The following is a 22,824-nucleotide window of genomic DNA, read 5'->3' as shown; positions in this document are numbered from 1 at the left end:
GAGGCTGAAAACATCCAATGGAAAAAAGATAGCCTTTTCAACAAATGGTGCTGGTTCAACTGGAGGTCAGCATGCAGAAGAATGTGAATTGATCCATCCTTGTCTCCTTGTACTAAGCTCAAATCCAAATGGATCAAGGACCTCCACATAAAGCCAGACACTCTGAAGCTAATAGAGAAGAAACTGGGCAAGACCCTTGAGGACATCAGTACAAGGAGAAAGTTTCTGAACAGAACACCAATAGCGTATGCTCTAAGAGTAAGAATTGACAAATGGGACCTCATAAAATTACAAAGTTTCTGTAAGGCAAAGGACACCATCAAGAGGACAAATCGGCAACCAACAAATTGGGAAAAGATCTTCACCAATACTACATCAGATAGAGGGCTAATATCCAATATATATAAAGAACTCAAGAAGTTAGACTCCAGAAAACCGAACAACCCTATTAAAAAATGGGGTACAGAGTTAAACAAAGAATTCTCACGTGAAGAACTTCGGATGGCAGAGAAGCATCTTAAAAAATGCTCAACTTCATTAGTCATTAGGGAAATGCAAATCAAAACAACCCTGAGATTTCATCTTACACCAGTCAGAATGGCTAAGATTAAAAATTCAGGAGACAGCAGGTGTTGGAGAGGGTGTGGAGAAAGAGGAACACTCCTCCACTGCTGGCGGGGTTGCAAATTGGTACAACCACTCTGGAAATCAGTCTGCGGTTCCTCTGAAAACTGGGCACCTCACTTCCAGAAGATCCTGCTATACCACTCCTGGGCATATACCCAGAGGATTCCCCACCATGTAATAAGGATACATGCTCTACTATGTTCATAGCAGCCCTATTTATAATTGCCAGATGCTGGAAAGAACCCAGGTATCCCTCAACAGAAGAGTGGATGTAAAAAATGTGGTATATCTACACAATGGAGTACTATTCAGCCATTAGAAACAATGAATTCATGAAATTCTTAGGCAAATGGATGGAGCTAGAGAACATCATACTAAGTGAGGTAACCCAGACTCAAAAGGTGAATCATGGTATGCACTCACTAATAAGTAAGTGGATATTAACCTAGAAAACTGGAATACCCAAAACATAATCTACACATCAAATGAGGTACAAGAAGAAAGGAGGAGTGGCCCCTGGTTCTGGAAAGACTTAGTGAAGCAGTATTCGGCAAAACCAGAACGGGGAAGTGGGAAGGGGTGGGTGGGAGGACAGGGGAAGAGAAGGGGGCTTACGGGGAGTGGGGGGCTAGAAAAGGGGAAATCATTTGAAATGTAAATAAATTATATCGAATAAAAAAAATTTTAAAAAAAAGGATAAGAGATGGAAAACACCAACACAAGGAGGAAAACTACACACTAGAAAAAGCAAGAAAGTAATCTTTCAATAAACCCAAAAGAAGATAGCTGCACAAACAAAAATAACACCAAAAATAACAGGAAGCAACAATCACCATTCCTTAATATCTCTTAACATCAATGGACTCAATTCCCCAATAAAAAGACATAGACTAACAGACTGGATGCATAAACAGGACCCAGCATTTTGCTGAAAAGATCTTTACCAATCCAACATCTGATAGGGGAGCTAATATTCAATATATACAAAGAACTCAAGAAGTTAGACTCCACAGAACCAAATAAAGCTATTAAAAACAGAGAACATTTGATTCTCTGGAGTCTAACTTCTTGAATTCTTTGTATATATTGGATATTAGCCCTCTGTCAGATGTAGAAGATTTTTCCCAATCTGTTGGTTGCTGTTTTGTCCTATTGACAGTGTCCTTTGCCTTGCAGAAGCTTTGCAATTTTTTGAGGTCCCATTTGTCAATTCTTGATCTTAGAGACTAAACCATTGGTATTCTGATCAGGAAATTTTCTCCTGTGCCCATGTGTTTGAGGATCTTCCCCACATACTCCTCTATCAGTGTCAGTGTATATGGTTTTATGTGGAAGTCCTTGATCCATTTGGACTTGAGGTTTGTACAATGAGATAAAAATGAGTTGGTTTGCATTCTTTTACATGCTGACCTCCAATTGAAACAGCACCATTTGTTTAAAATGCTGTCTTTTTTCCACAGGATAATTTTAGCTCCTTTGTAAAAGATCAAGTGACCATAAGTGTGTGGGTTCATTTCTGGGACTTCAATTCTGTTACAATGACCTACCTGCCTGTTTCTGTACCAATATCCTACAATTTTTATCATTATTGCTCTGTAATACACCTTGAGGTCAGGGATGATGATTCCCCCAGAAGTATAGAACTAAGCAAGGAATTTTCAACTGAGGAAACTGAATGGCAGAGAAGCATCTAAAGAAATATTCAACATCCTTAGTCATTAGGGAAATGCAAAGCAAAACAATCCTGAGATTCCACCTCACACCAATCAGAATGGCTAAGATCAAAACTTCAGGTGACAGCAGTTGCTGGTGTGAATGTAGAGAAGGAGGAGCACTACTCCATTGCTGGTGGGATTGCAAGCTGGTACAACCACTCTGGAAATCAGTCTGGCAGTTCCTTAAAAGATTGCACCACTATGTTCATAGCAGTCTTATTTTTAATAGCCAGAAGCTGGAAACAACCCAGATGTCCTTCAGCAGAGGAATGGATACAGAAAATGTGGTACACTTGCACAATGGAGTACTACTCGGCTATTAAAAACAATGAACTCCTGAAATTCACAAACAAATGGACGGAGCTAGAAAATATTATCCTGAGTGAGATAACCCAGTTACAAAAGAACACACATAATATGTACTCCCTGATAAGTAGATATTAGCCCACAAGTTCAGAATACCCAAGATACAATTCACAGACCATATGACACCCAAGAAGAAGGAAGACCAAAGTGTGGATGCTTCAGTGATTCTTAGAATGGGGAACAAAATACTTACAAGAGGAAATATGGAGACAAAGTGTGGAGCAGAGGCTGAAGAAAAAGCTATCCAGAGACTACCCCACCTGGGGATCCGTCCCATATAGTCACCAAACCAGGATATTATGGTGGATTCTGGAAAGTGCTTGCCAACAGGAGCCTGATATGGCTGTCTCCTGAGAAGCTCTGAAAAATACAGAGGTCAATACTTGCAGCCAACCATTGGACTGAGCACAGGGTCCCCAGTGGAGGAGTTGGAGAAGAGACAGAAGGAGCTGAGGGGGTTCACAGCCCCATGAGGGGAGCAACACTGTCAACCAGCCAGACCCCTCAGAGCTCCCTGGGACTGGACCACCAACCAAAGAGTAAACATGGAAGGACCCATGGCTCCAGCCACATATGTGGCAGAGGATAGCCTTGTTGAACATCAGTGGGAGGAGAGGCCCTTGGGGCTGAGGGTGTTTGATGTCCCACTGTAGGGGAATGTCAAGGCAGGAAGACAGGGAGTGGGCAGGTGGGTAGGGGAACACACTCATAGAGGCAGGGGGAGGAGTAATGGGATAAAGGGTTTCTGAAGGGGAGACCTGGAAAGGGAAAAACATTTGAAATGTAAATAAAACATCCAATAAAAGATCTTTCTAAAGAAAAAAAGATTTATAAAGTATAACTTACTGTTGCTACATAACACATTACCATGACTTAGGGGCTTAAACACTGCCAGTGTGGCTCACAGTTCTGAAAGGCTCTGGGTACGGGACAACTGAGTTCTCTACCCCATGGTGTTACCATGCTCAATCATGTTGTCCACAACAAGGCTCAGTGTCCTCTCCCAAGTAATCTCCCTGGCCTTTAGATCTTCCTTGAAAGGGGGCTCATCTTGTTAGATAATGTGCACCAGCTTTCAAGGGGAAGGAATTATACTAATCATGTGGGCTGGGGAAGAAGACTGGAAGCCACCTTGAACTTCTCGCCCATATGACCATAAAAACTAGGGATACAGTTTTCTATTAATAGACTTAAACCATAACCTACTCACTACTTACTCAATAAGAGACAAAGTTTCCAACTGCACTTCATCTGAGGAAGTTGGTGGACTGTTTTGCTGTGGCTGTTGTTGTTGTTGGTGGTGGTGGTGGTGGTAGTGGTGGTGGTGGTGGTAGTTTGGCTGGTAGTTTGGCTGGTTGGTTGGTTGGTTGGTTGGTTGGTTGGTTGGTTTGGTTTTTGGTTTTTGATGGGGAATTGCTGTATATTTAGTCATTTCTATATTTTTCTTTCTTTATGTATATGAAAACTACCATAGGACTTTTAGGTCACTGAAGAAAATCATGAGAATGAATAGTAGTGTCGAAGATCAATGGTGACACTGAATTATGCTAATCATTTCAACTGTATAATCACTTACAATAAATTGAATTTTCCCACCTCAAAGATTAGGCCTTTTATTCCTCAGGGGGAAAAAAACAAAACTGGAAAGTCAAAACATTTACAACAACTAACAAAACAGACAAATGAAAAGAACTTTGCTTAAAATCCACAAGGATTCTTTTAGAAAAGAAAACAAATTCTGGATTATGATAGCATGGCTTTTAACCCAACCCTACCCACAGAAACAGTAATGATAAAAGAATGTAAGTGAATAAAGTCCTAAGAATTTGGTTAATAGGGACAAGGGACCTAGAGAGATGTTCAGAAGTTCAGAACATCAGCTGCCCTTCCAGAGGTCATGGGTTCAATTCCCCGGTGGCAGTTCTCAACTGTCTGTAGTTCCAGTTGCAGGGTATCCAACATCTTATGCAGACATACTTGCAGGAAAAACACCAATGCACATGGAATAAAAATATTAAATTATTAAATTTTATCCTGTCAGTGGTGGTACATGTCTTTAATCCCAGCATTCAGGAGAGCAAGGGGAAGATCTCTGTGACTTGGAGGCCATCCTGGTCTATGGAGCTAGTTCCAGGACAGCTACAGGTGCACTTTATCTTGACAAACAAAAACAAACAAAAGAGAATAATAAAAAGGAAAAATAGGGCTAGCAAGGGGGCAAGGGGGCTCAGTGGATAAAGGCACTTGATATACCAGCGTGGTGACCCAAATCCAATCCAGAACCCTCAGGAAGACAGAAAGAAGCAACTCACTCTGCCAAGTTACTCCCTGACCTCCACTCACACTGTAATAATCTCATATTCCCCCCCCCTCTCTCTCTCTCTCTCTCTCTCTCTCTCTCACACACACACACACACACACACACACATCCTTCCTTCCCTTCCTACCTCCCTTCCTCTCTCCGTATGTTGTGTGTGTTTGAAAATTAAAATTTATTTAAGTGTTGAAATAGTATCTTCAGAGAACCAAGTGGAGGCAAGGGAAGTCAGCAAACAGAAGTGACAGCCAGTGAAGAACAGAAATCCTGACGTAGTTTAGCAGAGCCGAGGACACCAGCACTTGTCTTGCCATCTCTCAGGACTGCACAGGGAGATGTGCCAAGTTCCAAAGAACAGACACATCTTCTGCCTAGTAGAATATGTGCTGTGCCAGGACATGTAATGAAAGTCCATAATAGGGACTTCACTTACAGTGAATTCCACTCTCGTCCCTTCCCTCAGCCCTGCTCTGGCTTCACAAAGGATCTATGATAAATACTGGCTGAAATGGACAGAAATAAATGATATTAAATAAGGAATGATACCAAGAGGCATCCAGCCACTCTGCATGAAGACAAAACACTAAGAAAAAGTAATAACCGCACAAAGAATGAGCAAAGCATTCAAAAGACATCCTTACAACAAAGAGTTCTATACATGTTACAACACAATCTGGTCAATAATTACAGCAATAGAGGGAACCAGAAAGGAGTATGTGTAAGACTTCAAAAGAATCAACTCAAAAAGAAACTACCCATTGGAACAGAAGTAGTTTTCTTGCAAGTGCTTTTCAGTGTAAAGAACCATTAGCAAGTACCTATAATCACTGAAGCAGAGGCTCAAAGATTTTAACAGAGCTGAATGAGATGGAAAAAGAAATTGTTGAGTTTGGGAAATAAATTGAGGCCAAAACACCATCAGTGCAGGTCTAATGATGAGTTAGCAGCAGCCTGGATAGAACAGACAAAGCAAAAAGCAAAATACTCTTGTGAAGTAAAGTGTTGAGGCAATCATGAACAACATGTACAGAAGAATTTATTCAAGCGATCTAAGGGAAAATGATACATAAGGAGAGAGCACAGAGACCAGAAGGGTGACTCCTGTTTCTGACCAAACAATGAACTTGACAAAACTCAACAAAAAGGATGTAGGTAAACAGAGCGAACATGTATTTTCCAATGTAGAAGCTGAATCTTAAAAATGAAAGAGACATGTAACACAATTGGGAATAACTTATTCAAAATAATTATCTATGATCTCTATCCTGGCAATGTTATTGAGCTTTAAGAAATGAAAAAGACCTCTAGTGATATTTGGTATGAAAAACAAATAACAAGAAATATGCAAGACAGAAAAATATCAGGCTGGTTCTCAAAAGCACCATCTTGTACTAGAAAATACCAGAAAACTATTTTCAAAGATCCAAGGTATAAAAACATGAATACTGGGCCTGTTAGCCAAGACTACAAAGTTAACAAGTAGACATTCTCAAACATTTAAGACCTCAAGGAATATGATACCCATAGGCTCTTTGGAGTAGAGGAATAAAATTCATCTACAAAGTGATGATTCAAAACGAAGAATTCAAAACCAGAGATACCATAGCAACCACAGAACCTACTTAGTTACCGAACTAATGCACAGAAATTGCATTAGCAATAACAACAACAAAAAGGAATGTAACTTTTACAAAATAAAAACATTGTAAGCCAGGAGCTGGAGAAGCAACGTTCTCTTAAGAGCACACATCTCTTCAACTTTTATATACAGACTGATTATGCTAAATTTCAAAGTATAAACTCTATCATTCCCATTTTACCCCTTAATTTTCATGTAAACTTTCACAAGCAAATATTTTTTAAATTAATACAATTTATTTAAAGTTCTTATTTTGTTTTGTTTTGTTTTTTTAAGTGTAGTAGGAGCCACTGAAACAGCTCAATCAGTCAGTGTGCTCACCATTCACTGGCAAGCCTGATGGACTGAGGTTGATCCCCGGGGATCAAAATGGCGGAAGGAGAGAACTATTACAAGTTATCCTCTGCCCTCCAGATGTGCACAGTGGCACATGTGTGCACACAAATGAACACACACATACACAAACAACAATAGAAAATAATAATAAAGCTAAACTAGTTTTAACATTTTGTAAAGTACGATTTTATTCTTACAAGTTTTTAAACTGTGGACTTTCTGTCTACCTAAACCAAGCAACTAGCCAACAAGCCCACCTTCTATTGGACATAGGCACAAAGAAACACCTAAAATGCTATTCACCAAATGTTAGCATTCATTTCTTCTACCTGAATAAAAAGACTGTAGATGGCTTTTTTCTTACTTCCTTTCTTGCACTTTCTATAAATGCTTGAATTTTATAATGAATATGTATAACCAAACTCAAGTACTGCAAAACTATTATTTTATTTTATTATTTTATTTTATTTTATTTATGTGTATATGCATGTGTAGAGGCTGTGTGTAAGTGGCAAGTTCATCCCATCCCATTTCAAAATGACAACTTTCCAGAAGTGGTTGTCTCCCTCCGTTGTCAGTTCAGAGATCAAACTCAGGTCATCAGGCTTCTGTGGCAAGCTCTGTTCCCTACTTCCTTAGCTTCACATCTTATTGTGATAAGATATATTGACAAAACCCAGCATTAGAAGAAGGGGTCTCGCTGGCTCCCAGTTCCAGTCTGCAGTGCATCACTTGAGGGCAGCAGGACTTGAAGCAGCTGGTCCCATTCCACCCACAGACAAAGCAGAGGGCAAGGAATGAATGATGCATGCCACTGCTCAGCTTGCTTCACTCTTCTTCAGCTCAGAGTCCCCTGCCTAGGGAATGCCGCCATCCACAGTGGGCGGATTTCCCATTTCAATGATTATAATCAAGGCAATCTCCCACAGACAGGCTCACAAGCCAAACTAATCTAGACACTCTCTCACTGAGATTCCTTTGCCTAGCAAATCTAGATTATGTCAAGTTGACAATTAAAACTGACCATCACAAATTCTGAGCTTTGTTGGCAGTCCTTATTTTTAGATGTATTAATTTATTGAATTGCTTTTACTTGAATACTATCACCTTTCAAAATATGTGTGTATTACAAAATAATTACCGTAGTCAAGTGAGATCACAGGTCTACTTCTTCGCACTGTGCATGCGCGTGCATGTGCGTGTGGGACTGGCACATCCAACCTCTTCTTTGAGCAAATTTAACAATGGAGTGCTGTGTGCAAGCCGTCTTGTGACTCACAGTCTAAGGGCACAAAATACTTCCAGTGTCTTCTTGGACCATTTATTAGCAGGCAGGAGCTTAGGACAACTCCCAGTGATTGATTGAAACATGTAGGAGAGCAACACCTGAACCAAATAAGATGTTTAAATAAGAAGAAAAAATGTACAGTCTGTGGTATAAAGAAAGACTTTATACCTTACAAATAGATAGTGTGTGTATTTGTGTGTGTGTTTCCTATTTCCAAGTTGCATCATTTCAAATCATTGTGTTTCTTTCTGTACGTTAAGAGCCTACCATATTCTTCTACTGATCTAGGCAATGAAGATAGAATAGTAACAAAAGCAAGAAGACAAATCATCACCCTTGGTTCTTTCAGAGTGTGGATGTGTTGGTGGGCTAGCTGACAGACGCATCTTAAATCCTAAAGTGAGCAGCAGCCCTGTGAAGAAGCAGAATAAGAGCATCCTTAGCTCAAAGGCCCATCCCAAGAACAAAACACAGCAAGGAGCTCAGCCTTTCTAAAGAGCTCAGCGATGGCTAGTATAGATGGGCAGGAAGGAGAAATGGCACAAGCAGTGATAACTCTTACAGGTGGCATCAGGAGGCCTTCAGTCCTGTGCCAGTGTGATGAGAAGCCCTTGAAATGCTGAGCAACAACGACTGCCCACTGCCTGGCTTACTTCAGTGATGCTCACTCGGGTTGCTTTGTAGAGAAAAACCCTAGGAAGCAGGTTTCCAAGATCCCTCAAAGCCGGTCCTCCTCCTCCTCCTCCTCCTCCTCCTCCTCCTCCTCCTCCTCTTCCTCCTCCTCCTCTTCCTTCGTCCTTCTCCTTTCTTTTCTTCCTTCCTTTCTTTCTTTCTTTCTCTATTTCTCTCTCTTTTTAATATGAAAGAGTAAAGCTCTCTTCATTAACTTTTAAACAGGAGATCTGACAATCCGTTCCAAGTATGGGATTCAGACCAGGATTGTTCAAAAGAAGTATCATGCGAGTCACAAATGTGAACCATGTATGCATTTTAGTTTCTAGTTGTTGTTTTGTTTTTTTAAAGGAATCAAATGACAAACAGGTGAATATTGGGCAGGAATCTCAGGCAAAAAGAAGGTGTTTGCCAGGTAAGCATAAGCACCTGTGTTTGGTCCCCAGAATCCATATAAAAATAAATAACTAAAAATAGATCAGGTGTGGTGGCCTGCACTTGTAACAAATGTGCTGGCAAAGTAGAAACAAGGAGATGCCTGGGGCTCATTGACCAGCCAGCACAGGCTACCTGGTGAGCTGCAGGCACACACACACACACACACACACACACACACACACACGTTCATTTTGATATTTTATTCAGCTCAATATAACCTAAATATAACTTGCACATGTAATCAATATGAAAATGAGTAGGGAATTTTACTATGTTCTTTGCATAAAGTTTTTGAAATGTAGTTTGCTTCTAGTCGTTTCCATTATATTCGTAGTGCTACTTTATGACCATGGTACTTGATGCTTAATTTCTTTTTTTTTATTTTATTTTCTATATTCTTTGTTTACATTCCAAATGATTTTCCCTTTCCCTGTTTCCCCCTCCCCATAAGTCCCATAAGCTCTCTTTCCTCCACCCATTCTCCAATCAACCCCCTCCTACTTCTCTGTCCTGGTATTCCCCTACAATGCTGGAACAAGCATTTTCAGGACCAGGGCCCTCTCCTTCCTTCTTCTTGGGAATGATTTGATATGTGAATTGTGTCTTGGGTATTCAGAGCCTCTGGGCTAATATGCACTCTTCAGTGTCTGCATGCCATGTGTGTTCTTTTGTGATTGGGTTACCTCACTTAGGATGGTATTTTCCAGTTCCAACCATTTGCCTAAGAATTTCATTAATTCATTGTTTTTTATTGCTGAGTAGTATTCCATTGTGTAAATACACCACATTGTCTGTATCCATTCCTCCATTGAGGGACATCTGGGTTCTTTCCAGCTTCTGGCTATTATAAATAAGGCTGCTATGAACATAGTGGAGCATGTGTCCTTATTGCATGCCGGGGAATCCTCTGGGTGTATGCCCAGGAGTGGTATAGCAGGGTCCTCCGGAAGTGTCATGCCCAGTTTTCTGAGGAAACACCAACTGTTTAATTTCATTAACTATTTTCATTGTGAAAGGAACGGCTAACTTGAATATCCAGCAGCACCCGGCTCTCTTGGGTGGAGACCGCCTCTATCACTCTGCTGCTGCCTTGAACTTGCCACTCCGAGATGCTTGAACCCAAACATATTCTCGTGCATCTACTGACCATCTCCATTGATTTGGTGTGATTTTTTTCCTTTCCTTCCTGGTGTTATGGGAACTAAACCCATGTCCTGGACTATGTTAGGAAAGCACACTGCCACTAAATTTTATCCCTATATATTAACCACCTCTAGCTTAGGTATACTCATTTAAAGAACCCAGAATCTAGGTAATCTTCATGTCATTTAACAAGCAGATAACTTCTATTAGGTATATCTCATAGAAGATTAAATGTTTCCTCTGTATAACAAATTTAATTTATTCATAAAGCTAATTTCTCAAACATCAAATACCACTTTATATGTGAGACTCATGAGTTTTATTTTTACTTTTAAAAATACAATAAGAAGCCTAGTATGACTTTAAGCCCAGCACTCGAGGCAGAAGTAGATGGATCTTGGAGCCAGCCTGATCTACAAAGAGTTCCAAAACCCCCAGGGCTACAAACAGAGATCATTTCTCAGTGTACACACACATACACACACACACACACACACACACACTCCAAATGTGGTGGTATAGCCTTCTAGAAACTGAAGCAGCAGGATGTTAGAGTTCAGAATTTAACTATCCCAAGCTAAATAAAGAACTTGAGGTTGGTCTAAGCTATAGAGTGAAAACTTGTCTTACAAAAATAAATATTTAATCATAGTGGCAGATGTGAAAATATTGACTAACCAGACTTCTTAAGGAAAAAAAATCTTACTAACTGAATTCTAAGATTAGGATTTTGTCCCATACTGTAAAAGTCTTTCTAAGCTGAATTAGGCATGTTTCTACCTAAATAATATATTCTCCTGACTATGACAGAATTCCTTTGATGATTCCAGGAGTTGTGCATCTCAGCAATGCTGGTCTCTAATAATCATCCATGCACAGAGGTGTAAAGGAAAGAAAATCCAATTAATTAAGAGTCTTGCTTAGCTGAAGTAAGACAAAGATTTGTGATGACATGGTAAATCAAAGCAAGGCTTTTACATAGTTCTTGAGGGCATGGTAGTGCAGGAAGCTCTGAGCTGATAAAAGCTTTACCCAGTGTCAGGGACAGTCGGCAGGGTCAGCTTCTATAAATCTACAAGGTCATTGGGGACCCAAGATCTTACTATGTCTTAAAAAGTTCCAAGACTTGTCTCAAACAGACATACCTGTGGCCTTAACACAGATTCTACAAAAAGTGTCCACAGCCAGGTTCCAAGCAAAAAGTCAGGACAAGGCAAGAAATAAGGCAACCAGGTCTACCTTGAAGGAGTTTTCTGATAGCTAGTCCCAAGAACTGTTTTTATCACATTGTTCAGAACTGAAAAGTATTTAAACTGGAAACCATTACCATTCTGAGCAAAACCAGAATTCTGCAAAGAAAAAAAAATATGGATTTGGAAAAGGCATCCAGGAGTTGAGTGTCAAGACAACTACAACATAACTGAAGGAAACAAAAGTTTACTATGTCTTGTGGAAGAAGATGGGAAGTGAGAACTATACGGAAGCAGGAAGAGAGCACAGCTAGTATCAAGCAATTAGTGTTGCCCCCCCCCCACACACCCCAGCATCTGAATCACCCAGTTCTTCATTCCCTTTATTTCTTCCTCTGTGTATGTTTATGAAGATAAATTTCCAATAGTTCTTTCCTTTTCCATTCACCTTAAAGTTGGTTTCTATAGACTGATCCATCACCCCCCAGTGGGGAGATAACGTGAGTCTCTACACCTTAGACATTTCAGCCTAGCAGAATAGAGCCCTACACACAGACTCTACCTTATAACATAGACTCTCTAATGAATTGAAGGAAAGCTCCCTTTGCTTTGACTGTTCAGAGTTTCTTTAATAAACTGTGATTTTCTCAGAAACACACCGTGAGCACTCACCCTGTGCCTCTGCAGTAAATCCAACCTTCTTCTCACTAACACTCATTGTGTCTTACATTGGGCTTTTCTATTTCTTACACCATCTAAACAAAGCTCTGGAGCCAGATACCTGATCTCATGTGGCGCTCTTCTCCCTCCTTCTCCCAACTCAGCCTCAAATTCATTTTTCAGCCTTGATGCTATACCCCTCCAGACACGACACGAGTTCAAGACATTCTCCATGAAGCCTTGAGCACTGTGCTAGTTATTTTCCTCCTGTTGTTATAAAGCATCATGACCATGGCATAGAATGAGGGGGTTGTTAGGGCTACAGTTCCAGAGGGATAACGGTATGTGACTGAAGGCAAGCATGGAGACAGGCAGGCATGGCAGCTGGAGCAGCAAGCTAAGCGCTCACATCTGAACATCAGAGAGACTGAACCGGAAATGGTTCAAGTCTTCAAATCCTCAAAGCTCACCAACAAAGGCACGCTTACTCCAACAAGGCCACATTTCTAAAACCTCCCACGGTGCCACCACCTGGGGGCCAGATACTCAAACGTCTGAGACTATAGGGGACATTTATCATCTAAAGTATCTTAGGCACCCCTATCTTCTGCCTTGTTCTGTGTGATCTCTGAGCTTGTGTTTAGTCTCAGCTATCAGCAGGGAAAATCAGGCACCCCCTCCATGTCTGCACTAGTACTAGACTAGGGGAGTCAACCACACTGAGGAGGAAGAACTGCTGCATGGATTCTACCTGAGAACACTGGTGAGGTACCCAGAGAGAGATGGTACCCAGGATGTGAGACTGCCACTCTATGGTTGTTTTCCTATGCAATCCTAGGAGCACTTCCTGCAGAAACAGGTATTGCTCCCTGACCTTTAAAAAGAATTTTCAAGTTTTCCTTCCTCTGGAGAAAACTTCCTCTAAAGATTGGAGTAGGGACAAACAGAAGATAGAGCTAACATCAGAATGGCAGAAAGAAACTCTGTACACTTGAAATCAGCTCAGAAGCAACACTTGGAGTGGGGAATGCTCAGTGCTTTGTCTTAGAGAAAACATCAAGACAGATAAGGCCTGCCCTGATCAGTCCCCTGCATTTGCCCCAACCTCACGGCATGGCAATCCTTCCCTTTACCTGCATTTTAGTTTTGAAATACGCTATCAGTCCAAAGATACATTATGTGCTGGTTACAGACAACTCCAAATCACAGCATTATTTTAGCACATGTGGAGTGGCGGAGACTCAGACAGTCCTCCTCTGTGAGAGGGTTCTGTCATGCATCTCCATGTGAAGGAAAGAGTGCCTCAGAGACTCTTCATCCACAGAGAAGGATATTCCCAGAAAGCTGGCCTGCCACTTCTCCTCACATGCTGTTGGATAAACCATCTGCTACAGCCTGGATGGACCAAAACAGGCAGGAAAATGCACATACCTAATGGGCATGTTTTGAAAATTAAAAGGTAATTTATATCATGCTCTCATTTTAGATTATCGTGTATAAGGTTTATTTAGATTATCATTATACATACTAATGACTTATATGTGATATTGTAGCATGCACCAATCAAATCAACTTCTCCATCCAAACCTTTAGTAATCTTTATTCTACTTTAAAGTCAACTTATATTGTTTTGAACATCCACAAAGAAAACACACATCATTTATCTTTCTGCACTTGGGTTCTCACACTTAAAAGCAATGTCTGCACGATTTAATTATTCATTAGGGTTGAAAGATATTCCCTGTGAACATAAACAATGTCTTTATGCTTTCATCCACTGGCAGGCATCTATGTTGGTTCTCTCTCTTTGCTATTGCAAATACTGTCAAAATAAACATGGATAGGCAGATATCTCTGTTTTTCCAGCCATCTTCTGGATACTACTGTTGACTACTTCTCAGAAAAGTCACCAAGAAGCTTCCAGAAGCAATAAAGTACAGGAATGTGAGTTTGGAAGTCAGGTGGACTTGATTCATATCTAACTTTTAATTCCTAAGCTATTTGGAGTCATTTAATTTCTCTAAGGCTTCACTGCTCCGTTTTAGCATAGGGTTAATAATAGTACTTACATAACACAGTTATAATAAAGTTAGTCTTCATTATGTGCTCACAGAACACTGTCTATGTTGTAAAAGTAAAGAGGGAGATAATGGCTGCTATAGGTTCCATTTAGAACGTTGTCAAAGGTTTGGTCCTCAGCGCTCCATGGTATTGGAAGGTGCTGGTAAGAGGTAGGAACTCCTGAGAAACCTTCGGTCCCTGGAGGGAAGCCCTCAAAGCGGATGTGGGACTACAGCTCTTCCTCTTTCCCTTTCACTTCCCAGTCATGAGATATTAACTGTGCGGGGAAATACACTGTACTTCACTTATTTGATTACTAGAATGGCATCCCGTTCCCTCCCCTTATTGCCTGCTTCAGTAACTGCACTGTTCCTGGCACACTTAGAGCCCTGACTCAAAATAATGCACCTGCACGGGACTCCTCTCTACTCTTTCTGAATCCAGCTCTTTACTGTGAATTGATTTTCAATGGTCTGCTCCCAGGAGAAAAGTTACTACATAATTCTTATTCTTATTCTTTGGCTTCAAGCAAGTGTTCCAGAAAATTTAATTCTTGACATGTAATGATAAAATAAATGCAAAGAACGATCAGTATTAATTATACTCTTGCTAAGACAAGTCGTATTGCCTAGATGCTGTGAAACACATGTATTTTATAAATTTTCTATATCATATTATACACCATATATGTGGACTAGAGAGGTGGCTCAGAAGTTAAGAGCACTTGTCGCTTGTTACAGAGGACCCAGGTTAGGTTCCCAGACCCCACATGGTAGTTCACAACCATCTCTAACTCCAGTTTCAGGGGATCAAACCTCCTTTTCTGATCTCCATGGGTGTCACATGGTACACATACATTTATGCAGCCAAAACACTCATATATAAAAGAATAAATAAATCTAAAACATTTAAATATGTCACTATCCAACCATAATGCCAGCTAACCTGAGAGATATTAACATTTAGCTCTCTATATTTTCATTATACTAAAAAAATCACAAATTAATCTTAATATACCATGAATAATCTCTTTGTTGCATGATCAATACTTATGTGTTATTCTTTCTCTGAGCTTCAAACGTTTTGGAGTCTGTGACCCACCTCTGGAACAAATAGTTGGGTGTGAATCCTATCACTAATAGAAGCTAAAGGCAGATTAGTTCATCTCTCAGAGCCTCTACTCTTTACCTATACAACCAAAATACCAGAGCCTTCCTTATGGGACTGTGTCAGAACTTAAATAACTCTGTTTTCTAAATGTACAGAGTTTAATATGGCATTTAAACTAAATGGGTGGCAAATATAATAGAGAGTTATAGTGCCATCTATTTAAAAGACACACACACACATATACAACCTCACTACAAAGGGAGTCTTGTATCCAATAAATGATCTACAGCTAAGTCACAGTACCTGGAGGATCAGGAAACCAAGATGTGAGAGGAACTAGGATTGATGAGTGCTCCCCTTGACCATGCTCTATTCTGAGAGGCTCAGTCATGGGCAAGACTGGTGAGTCTCACTTAGATCTAGAACACTATGCTTCACCTGTACACAGGACTTGGCACCACTAGCACCAGCACTATTATCACACTATATTCATTTGTGTGCATGGGGTGCAACCTGCTGAAAAAGATTATGGCTTCCACCACTGCACAGGCAGCTGCTCTGCCTAGAACATCTCATGGTGCTCCTCAGACTAAGACCTATGAGTACCCTGCTCTGTGTTCCAATGGCATCTTCTCATCGAGTGTACCACGTCACAGGTACCCACCTATTTAGATCTTTGGTAAGTTAAGATGCATTAAAATGAGACCCATGCTCTCCCTTGCTCAGCACAAAATCTACCTCCTATACAATGACTAGTATGACACAGGCAGTAACTACTAGTTGCATGTATTGATTAACTACTTACCTAATTGATGAAATACACAGAACTATACCAAGACTTCTTTGTCCCACAGACATCACTTAGACACAATCAGAAACAAAATATATTTGATCACTCCAAAAAATGTAAATTCTGGATTTACATAATCAAAATAGTGGCAGAGAAGCTTGACAGAAGGACCTGTAATCTGAGCACCAGAGAGTCAGAAGCAGAAGGACCATATCAAATTTGAGGACTTCCTGGTCTATATGAGGAGTTCCAGGCCATCCAAGAGACACACACAGTGTATGAGTTACTTTTCTGTTGCTGTAGCAAAACATCATGATGAAGGCACTCTTAAAGGAGGAAAGGTTTATTTGTGCTGGAAGAGGATAAGAGTCCATCATGGCAGGGGACTGTGGCCGCAGATGGGTGTTCACATATCCAACCCCAAGCAGAAAAAAAGGCAAATAAATGAGCTTTTGAAACCTCAAAGGTGACACCCCCCCACCCTCCCCCCTAACACTTTTCAGCAAGGCCACACTTTCTAAACACATGCAAACAGTGCCACCACCTGTGCACCAAGTCTTCATACATCTGAGCCTATGAGGAACATCTAAGTCAAACCACCATGCAATGGTGAGACCTAGTCTTTGGAATTAAAAAGGGGGCATTTCAAATTGCATTCTCCATAAAATTCCAGTGGCCATTAGGGACTTTTAAAACTCTAGATGTACCCTAGAGGTAACTTCAGTTGCTACTTTGCAATGCTCCTATCATCTGTCAGTCTTTTAGTTCCACCCCTTACCCAACACACACACACACACACACACACACACACACAAGCATTATCTGAATAGCACCTTACACTTTCACCAAGGCCCGTGTGACAGCATTTCAATCATGTAACAGCAGAAGTCTCACAAGGAACCTCCTCCAACCTCCATTCCTCCAACCTGTTTGTGATCCACTTTCAGTATCTCCATGGTTCACTTTTATCCTTCACGTGGTCCTTTGAACTGTCTTGTTTCCCATTTTCTTACTACTCCTCAGACTGTACAATGCATCTAAGGAGGAGGACTGAGCCCATGCTATGCTGCAAAGCTAGCTGGAAAGACTAGCTGGAAAAGAGACACTGAGCTGTCAGCCAAGCAGCCTGGGCAGGACACATTTGGCCTGGAGTGGGTTTGCTCCCCAAAATGCATGCGAGCATAGAGAGGCAGCCGTAATGCAGGAAACTTTCATACCAATTGGCTTCCATCTTGAATACTGTTCATCCCAGGCATTTCTACAGAGAAGACCTCCTCAACACGTAAGCCTGGGCTTCTCTCGGACCAGAACCAGCCTACATTCACATCACTTGAAAGACAGGCAGATTAATTCCTGGACTTCCTTCAACCTAACTCCACATACCTCCACAATCAGAGTCACTACCCGGAGCCTCTACCACACTTTAGATCCTCAGGCAGGCCTCCATCCAGGAGGACACATCCACTTCTCCAACAGGCCCTTGCCCGTTGTGAAAGATCTACCCATATTTCTCTGGGATCTCAGTGATTTTTTTTTTTAACCAAGTAGATTCTCTTGCAGATTTGAAGCCAATAGGAAACAAGATTTGGTGCATTAATTAACATCTCTGCTGAATGTGTCCTGACGTCTGAATACAGAACGTAGGGATGGACTATGAAACGCTTGGGTGAAAAGGGAGGTGAGGAGACCTGGGAAGAAAGAGCCAACTTGAGAGTTTAGCTTCCCTTGTGCTTGGTGATTACCTGAACTTTTATTTTTAAATGACAAAGCCTTGAAATTCATGAATAATACAGGAAATCTATAAAACGCCACTTTTCTGGAGTAAGCGGGACATTGAAATGTAAATTGCAGTGCCACGCACAGCTGTACTCCATGTGACAAATTAGGCCTTTCTTATTCTCAGCCTTGACATTTGCCGTCAAGATGTTTGTTGGATGCACATAAAAAGCGCCAAAGGGAGGTACACAGGAGAGATGGAGACAGCGACCCCAGAGCCAGCCCAGGAAGACATCCTCCCAAAAGGCTCGGGCAGGCACCTGCCCCGCTAGCAGAACCCGTGGAGAAACCATCCTCTGTATTACTAAATTTTCTCAGGAAGACTCCTCAGGAAAATGGCATTGTTTAATGACAAAGATATCTCTTTGGGATGACAAGGACATTTAGAAATCTAGAGAACATTGAGTAAGTTAGAAAGTTGCTGGCTGGGTAGCCATTAAGGCCAAACCTCCACATTTCACAGGTTTGGCTAAGATATCCAGAGAGGTCCTCTGCCCCTGCTTACTCACCAAAGGGTCCCTCCTCGATGATCTTTGTCACCTATTACTGGCACTCCCACAGGGCATGGTTAGGGAGTGTTCACTAAACATTTGAGTCTCTGTTTATTACTGAATTCCACTTACCTGGGCCTGGAGCAACAATGGGAAGAATTAGCACCATCTAGTGGATAGCGCCTGACACAGGCAAGAAGACCCTATGGAGGGACTGTACAGCCAAGGCCCGAAGAGGGTAACAGAGAGCTCAGGATAGCATGGGTTAAGGTCTGTACAAAGGGGCTTTGTCACCACTCTACAGACCTCTGGCAGTTGCTTTCACAACTTCTTCAGGCTTACCCAAAGGTGCATTCTTTAATACACATAACACACACATACACACACACACACACACATGCACATATATAGTGCATATAGTAATTATAGATAACATATATGTATACTTACATATATACTGAATATAGTGTATACAGAAAATATATATATATGTGTATGTATATATATATACACGTACATGCATATGTTCATGAATTTTCATTTCGTAGCAGCAGCAGTAGGGGGTGGAACAAGTGTGCCAGACACATTGGAAGCCAGGGCACAGGAGTGCCCTCAGGAGCCATTTCTCTCCTCCCAGGACATTTATGCGGGTCCTGGGGATCAAACTCAGGTTTTTAGAGTGTCCTTTCTAAAGTACTTGAACGTGCTGAGGCATCTCAAAAGCCCAGATCAAAGGCTGGTCTTCCTGGGGAAGCTCTAACCAGCAAGCTTTCAGTGGAGGCTAATATCTAGCTTCTTGGTGTGTAAGCAATATTCCAAACCCCAAACAGATGACTTGTTAAAAGAGTTTTAAAACATCGGTAAAGCAGAACAGGTTTAACCAAGCTCTGTGGGGGAAAACGGTGAGACTTGAGATCCTCGCAGGAAAAATGGCTACGTGTGGCTATGTGCCCAGCACTTAACTTGAAAAGCAAATAAAATAAATGGTTTGAAGACCAGGAATCAGAGAGCATCCAGAAACAAAATCTGAAGGGACACTAAAACTTCCTTTTTTTGCTAGGACCCAAATTCTCTTTGACTAAAAATTTACAGGTTGTGATACTGGTGCCCTAGTGTAAAATCAAACGAAGCCTATATCCATATGGCATTCCGTGTAAAACAAAACAAAAAGCGGAGCCCATTCCTGTTGTTTAGCTCTCTTATGAGAGTTGAAAGAAGAGAATGAGTTGGGGGTGAAAATGACCAAGATATACTGTATTTCAGTATGAAACTTTCAAAGAACAAAACAAAAAATAACAGGAGAAACAAGAGAATGTTTCATTAGTTTTAATCTTCTGGTGTCTTTTCTCTTTTATATAAGGAAAGATAAAAAAAGAAATAGAAAAACGCAGAAAACACAAGAGCAAACCAAAGGCAGGGGGTTTGCCTTTGGGGTAGAGAGCAAGGGGGGGGTGAGGACAGTGGGGGGTAGGGGTGAAGGGCGTGGGTGGGGGTGGGGCAGAGGGTGAGGGTGGGGGGACACGGTGGGGGCAGAGGGTGAGGACAGGGGATGGGGGTGGGGCAGAGGGTGAGGAGAGGTGGTGGGGTGGGGCAGAGGGTGAGAGCAGAGAGTTGGGGGAGGGGGGGCAGAGAGTGAGGGGGGGGTCCTGGGGAGCAGGTACAGAATCCGCTCTTCTTTTAACCCTGCCTCATAATCTGGCAAACTCCTAGTCCGACCTTCTAGACCCTGTCAAGTATCCCCTCCAGTTAGCAATCCTGCCAGTATGTAGCTCTCCAGAGAACCACCATGTATCATAGAGTGCCAGTGCGAATGAGTGCCCCTCCCCGTTTTCTCGAGTTTCCCAGCAGCACATCTGGCTGATAAATGACCACTGACTGTAAATAGGCATCTCTGAAACAAATGCCACTTTCTCTCCTATGCTCTGCATTGTTCTACAGCAAAATGTAAGGCTGCACCAAAACCCAGCAATCCTCGGTCTGGGCTTTCACTCCTCTTTTCATGATTTTTTTTCTCTCCTAGAGATCCTCTTTAAACCTAGTCTTCCCAAGCCACAAAATCAACAGTCATTGAAATGTAAAGCAGAAAGAAAAATAGCCTGGGCTTTGGTTTTTAAATGCTATTTTCTTCTCTTTTGCCAGAGATAAAACCATCAGGAGGGAGGCCACACGCGCATCAGTACATCTGCAGTGAAAGGATTGTGGGAAGCCTGGCTGGCAAGATCAGATCCTACAATCAGTCCAAGCCGCGAGAGGACGATGGCGCCTGTTTCTTCCCTTCCTGATGGCAAATGTACTACTGAAGGTTAAGAGACGATTAAGAATCTTCACATTTCCATGGAAATGAGAATTGAAACAGAAAGATCAGCCTGGCATGATTGCCTAAAATCAGTTACAGCTAAACTAAAAACAAATCGGCAGTTATACACCGTAGCGCAAAACGCAAACGCGCTTCGTTGGTATATGCTAGGGGTTCAAAATTGGGTCTGGGAGCGCAAAAAGCCAGAAATGGGGCTGGAGAGGTAAAATGCTGCCTAAGAAGCAGTCTCCAGAAGCCACAGAAAGAAACTATTGAAAGCCAGGCATGGCGGCATAGGGGAATCACAGCCCAGGGGAAGGGGGAAATGAGGGGGGACTTACTGGAGAACCGCTGGATGAACTGCAAGGCAGTGAGAATCCCTGCCTCAAAAAGAAAAGAGTGAGTTCTTCTCTTCACCATTTCAGATTTGCTTTCTAGCCCATCTCCACTCTTCTGTGAGTCACATAGACCTGAACAATCACTCTGTACCAGGAACCTCCCCCTCCCCTTCCTTCCCCTCCCTCTCCTCCCCGCCCTCCCCCTCCCCGCCCCCTCCCTCCCTTCCCCTCCCCTCCCTCCCCTCCCCTCCCCGCCCCTCCCTCCCTTCCCCTCCCCTCCCTCCCCCTCCCCTCCTCTCACTTCCCCTAGTGCTCATACTAGGCTGAGCCTCAGATCACTCAGATCAGTATACTGCTAGGCCCTCATCACAGAAACTCCTTGTAGTAGACAGTGATTAACACAGGACTCACACTGGACAATGTGCGGAAAGCAAGAGACTCTGTAGCACACAGCCCTAAATGGCATGTTTTCATCATATCCCTGCCCCTGAGGCTCAGAGATCTATGGAGGAGGAGGAGGAGGAGGAGGAGGAGGAGGAGGAGGAGGAGGAGGAGGAGGAGGGAGGAGGAGGGAGGAGGAGGAGGAGGGAGGAGGAGGAGGAGGAGGGAGGAGGAGGAGGAGAAAGAGGAGGAGGAGGAGGAGAAGGAGGAGGAGGGAGGGGGTGGGAGGAGAAAGAGGAGGAGGAGGAGGAGGAGGAGGGGGCAGATAGGGGGAGGAGGAGAAAGAGGAGGAGGAGAAAGAGGGAGGAGGAGAAGGAGGAGAAGGAGGAGGAGAAGGAGGGGGGAGTGGGGGGAGGAGGAGAAAGAGGAGGAGAAGGAGGAGAAGGAGGAGAAGGAGGGGGGAGGTGGGGGAGGAGAAGAAAGAGGAGAAGGAGGATGAGGAGGAAGAAAAGATTGTAGGAGCCTGAGATGGTGGATGACTTCAAGAAAACAGTAGTGTTAGCCGGGAGGTGGTGGCACACGCCTGTAATCCCAGCACTTGGGAGGCAGAGGCAGGTGGATTTCTGAGTTCGAGACCAGCCTGGTCTACAGAGTGAGTTCCAGGACAGCCAGGGCTACACAGAGAAACCCTGTCTCAAAAAAAAAAAAAAAAAAAGATCCAAAAACAAAAAGAAAGAAAGAAAGAAAGAAAGAAAGAAAGAAAGAAAGAAAGAAAGAAAGAAAGATAGTAGTGTCTTCCAAACACATCAGGACAGATAGGAATATGACCTCACAGAGACTATGGGTAGCCTAGGGCTAGTAAAGATTCAAACTAGCCAAAACATACCAGCACACGGAGGGGTAAGTGGACACGGGGTTCCACCCCTAACTAAGAAGTGATTTGCAATTTATACTTGCTGGCAAAGGGCAAAATCAGTTTTCAACAACAAAGTATCACTGTATATCAACCAGACTCAGGGCAAGCCCTATGTCCAGGAGCAGTTGGACAGTGCAAAATGAACTCTATAATGTTTTGTTTGTTTTGTTGTGTTGCGGGCATTTTGTGTTGTTTAGGCTAGTTTTGTGGTTGTTGTTTTTGGTTTTTTGTTTGTTTTTTTTGTTTTTTTGTCTTTGGGGTTTTGTTATTGTTT

The 22,824-nt window shown here is 42.2% G+C and overlaps 1 protein-coding gene across 4 annotated transcripts in view; it reads right to left on the bottom strand.

The window, feature by feature from the left end:
* Htr7 (5-hydroxytryptamine receptor 7) overlaps positions 1–22,824 on the bottom strand; it is a 105,268-nt gene that overhangs the window by 34,809 nt on the left and 47,635 nt on the right. Inside the window, exon 1 of one of the 4 annotated variants that reach the window (XM_052186789.1) lies at positions 21,257–21,371. The exons of the other annotated variants lie outside the window; for them this stretch is intronic. The gene's annotated coding sequence lies outside the window, so the exon portion shown is untranslated. Of the gene's footprint in view, positions 1–21,256; positions 21,372–22,824 lie in introns of those variants that run through there. 4 annotated transcript variants of the gene reach the window in all.

The sequence above is a fragment of the Apodemus sylvaticus genome, chromosome 1 (genome assembly GCF_947179515.1).
Source record: "Apodemus sylvaticus chromosome 1, mApoSyl1.1, whole genome shotgun sequence".
Classification (NCBI taxonomy): Eukaryota; Metazoa; Chordata; class Mammalia; order Rodentia; family Muridae; genus Apodemus; species Apodemus sylvaticus.
Note: the sequence above shows the minus strand (reverse complement) of the source record. Positions and strands in the feature narration are given on the sequence as shown.